Genomic DNA, 4,384 nt, shown 5'->3' on the forward strand with positions numbered 1-4,384 from the left:
AGAGAGAGAGAGAGAGAGAGAGAGAGAGAGAGAGAGAGAGAGAGAGAGAGAGAGAGAGACTACATATAAATGAATTAAATATACCTCTTATAGTATACTTCCAAAATAAAGTGTATTGAAGATGTAAAGTGAAGCTTAAAACCATAAGGCTATAAGAACAATAAGAGTTGGAAGCAATGAAAGTAAGGATGGACAGGCAGAATTAAAAATCAAAAGCTTTTTGTGTTCCCAAGGAATCAAAAATAGACTAGAGGGAAAATCTATGGAATGAAGAACGTATTTTCAAATATACATCTAAATTCATTGAGAGTGGTATAACAAATTATCACTTATAACCTTCATTACTAATAAATAACAGAAACTCTTCAGAGTTCTAAACGTAGATAAGTCCCAGGCCTTGGTACCAGGAAATTAATTTCATTAATAGGCCGTTAATGTCTTTACTGTAACATTACATGTCAGAATATACAGTGTCTGCCAGAATACCTTTTAAATGCACTAATTCCTCTTAAAGAGCATGCCCTGACCTAGTTATTTTAGGTGAATTCTATTTATCCAAGCCATCACTTGTGGAGTTACGCTGTCAATTTGGGAATCATGATTACTATTTGAGACATAGTCTTATATTGCTGAAGCAGGCCTTCACTTATTGTGTATGAAACACTTATCTTATAATCCTGATATTCTTGCCTCCAGCTCCCAAGTACTGGGATTATAGGTATGTAAGATCATGCTCAAAGAACACACAGATTTTTAGGAATTTCAAGCAGAACTGACACCACTGATTAGTTAAAGAACCAATATTGAAAATGCAAAGAATTCTTGCAAGTCCCATAATAAATTAAAAAGAAAACATAAGTTCTCCTAAGAAGACATACTAATAGCCAACAAGTAAATAAAAGGGTGTTCAATATAAAAAAAAAACTATCAATGAAATGCAAATCTCAACTGTAATCTAGTGAGACATCACAGAGGATTTCCCAAATGAATCTAGTGTTGATGAGACTATGAAAAGACAGGAATCTAACTGGGGTGAGGTGGGGGACTGTAAGCTATAGATAATAATTCAGTCTTGAAGATATATGCTGTAGGTCATGCTTTTAATACTAGTTCTTGGAATGGTGAGACATTAAGATAGTCAGGTTCAAACTTGGCTACACTGTATAACTATTTGTCTCAAAAAATTGGAATCCAGCAAAGGTCAATGCATTGTTACCACTCAAATATTCCTGGACAGACATTGCTCAGCTCTTTAAAACAATATGATAGAAAATGAGTGATACATTTGTAGTTGTCCCACAGCATAGAAAATAATAGTCAAATTCGGTGTGCATTTATGTTCTATTTTCTTCTTTATATCAGTGTAGATGTTTGTGTCTATTATCATTAAATTCAACAAGCTAAAATCTAGTGTTAGTACTATCTATTTTGGTGATGAAACACAAAGAAATTGCTCAGTGGCAATCCCTATCATTTTGATGTCTCCATAAATCTTTGGGAAGTTATTTTCCAACATATGAGGAGCCCCAGGTTCACCTTGTTTTGATCTCCTTGCGACATCCCAGTAAATAAGGCACTTTCCCATTACACACTGTTATTATCAGGGAAGACTTGATCTACTTTCTCAATAAGGTCATTATCGCATATTGTTCTTCTTGACAAGAAAAGTTGGGGAAAGTAGAAACATGTAAGAAAGCATAGAATACTCATGTATACTTTGTCTTCATACATAAGTATCTACACATATTTTATCTCTATTTCTATCTTTCAGTAAGGATAAATTTGCATCCAGACTTTCAATTCTAGTACAACATAACTGATATCATGCTAGTTTACTTTTTTTCAGAATCTATTACTCCATATTTTCATAAGAAAAATGGTTCTGATTATTCTCCATCACTGACTCATTGGCTCATTTCCCATGCCTAATGCAGCATCTCACTCTGGTATGCCTTTCTCACTTCAGATTGGCATTCAGTGACAGGAGACAATCACTAACATGTACACCCTATGCATCTTGCTCTGTTACCTAGCCCCTCTCCATGCAGTTACCCCCTCTCTGCTGCTCTTCTGACAGCCCATATTGCATTACTTTTCTGACAATAGATTCATTAGTCCTTTTGGACTTTATACCACATATGTGTTCCTGTTAGTGTCTTACCTCACTAACATTGCTTCCTTCTCCAACACAGACACTCTCCTTATTTACTTTAAGCTCTGAAACCTCATTTGGCCTGAATATAACTGCCAATAATATCCCAAACCAATAGAGACCAGGATTAACTTTGAATGGCACTAGTTCCATCACTGAAGCAAGTCAATGTAGTGAACCTGATGAAGCAAGAGACACAGAAAGGTCATGTTTTTTGTTTGTTTTTTGGGGGGTTGTTTTTGTTTTGTTTTGTTTTGTTTTTAATGTACTTATGGTAAGCAGAAGGTAATCAACCTTCAAAATATAAAGGCAGGTATCTGGTTTCAGCAATACTCTTTCTGGTTAAGTCTTAGCCTTTAATGGTTGGACCGGATTAATGTACTATGTTATAAATTGTCAATTGATATGCATATTAACAGTCTAAGTATCTGATTAAATATTAAAGGACTTGCATTTGCTGATTAAAATTTATGTATGATTGACAAACACTTCAAAGAGAAAAATCAACCTAAAGGGCTTGTAGACAAGTATTTCATGTTAAAGAAGGTAATTTTGCAGATGTTATCAAATAAGATCAAAACTTAGACAGCGTCTCATAATTTTGAATTCTGTGTCATCTTACTCATCGCATTAATGCATATATTAATTTGGTTAAGATATATAAAGGTATAGGATATGTCTGTAAAGCATCAAACATGATAAAATGCATCTTTTTCCTATAGGTTTAAGGCTGGAAATGACCTGGGTGCTCATTAATGCATGTGACAAAATGATAAATAGGTTGAGAAGCTGGCTCTCTGGGGTGCCACATTCAGCTCAGTGAAGCATAAAACACAACGATTATTACAAAGCACTAGATTTTGAAAACCTGAGTTAAAAACCAGTTTAGTATCAGAAACAGTGAGAAAGCTAATGAACTTGGAAGCAATGTTTTCAAATCCTGAAAGAAATTTAAGAGTCAGAAAACTTTAAGGACTTCTCATGGTGTTAATTTGCTGCAAGACCTTGAGTAGCAAACCCCATCCTTCTCCCCACCCCTTCTTTCTTTCATTTTAGTTAATGATGACAAATTCAATAGCCCACATTTTTCCAAGTAGGAAATACCAGAGGTTTTAGGTGTTTTTAATTGTAAATAATGGGAACCTCACAGCTAATTTCTTGAATTCTGTGTTTGGTAAATCATCCTACAATAATAGTTTTATTATTTTTATTGTGGCTCCAGTGAACTATGCAGAAGACTGTAAAACACTTTGTAGACACTCGAATGCATTCAGACATATACCCTGAGGACAAAACCAGAGCTTATAGGGAAGTATTTAATAATAAAGGGGCATAAATTCTGCATGTTCAGCTATCCCCATCTGAGATGTTAATGAGGTGGAAAATTAAAAGAAGTAACAGCTCTTGGGTCTGGCCATGTTTTTCAGCCCTTTTATTCTCTTAAAAATCCTTTTTCCTATTCCTGTTGGATGAAGCTTATCATGCCACTAGTAAAACATTTGTCATGTGGAAGTGACACAGCATGAATTCCAAGTGGTTCCTTGTTTAATTTACATCTTTCTTAGAAGACTTATAGAAAGTGATTTGGCTTTTGGAAGATTCTTTGGTCCAATTCTTCAAATAAGACTTTTAAGAGATCTGGATACCCTATGAGTGTTAAATTAATTTTAATTAGCTTTACCTGTAGTGAAATCTCTACATGCTTTTAGCGCAGTGTTAACTAGATAAGAGAAACAACACGGCTCAGCGTAAACTAAATAAAGACACATGATGCTGTGTTGGGAACAAAGAAATGTTGGGAAGTGAGGTTCAGAGACATAAACTATTTCCTAATAAATTCATCATTTGTATGAAGCCTTAGTTGTAACACTGCTTACCTTGTCCATCAGTGAAACATTGTCAATATCTTCAAACTTCAGAGCTCTGCTTATAATTTGTGTGTGTGTGTGTGTGTGTGTGTGTGTGTGTGTGTAAAGAGTGGGGGGATACATCTTGTCATAAAGGTCTGGCTGACCTTGAACTTCTTGAACTGACCAAACTTACTGGTCTCCTGAACTTTACCTTCATTATGTTTTGTACACATTTCCTGTAGTGTATATTGCAGGACTCTTTGGAATTTTAGGTTTTCATTTTATTTATTTAAATTTTCTATTCTTTTCTTTTCTTTTCTTTCCTTCTCCTCTCTCTCTCTCTCTCTCTCTCTCTCTCTCTCTCTCTCTCTCTCTCTCTCTC

General features: G+C 34.9%; 1 pseudogene; it reads left to right on the forward strand.

Moving 5' to 3' along the window:
* LOC110328415 overlaps positions 1–2,908 on the forward strand; it is a 6,137-nt pseudogene extending 3,229 nt beyond the window's left edge.
* The last annotated feature ends 1,476 nt before the right edge of the window (positions 2,909–4,384 follow it).

The sequence above is a fragment of the Mus pahari genome, chromosome 10, assembly GCF_900095145.1.
Source record: "Mus pahari chromosome 10, PAHARI_EIJ_v1.1, whole genome shotgun sequence".
Classification (NCBI taxonomy): domain Eukaryota; kingdom Metazoa; phylum Chordata; class Mammalia; order Rodentia; family Muridae; genus Mus; species Mus pahari.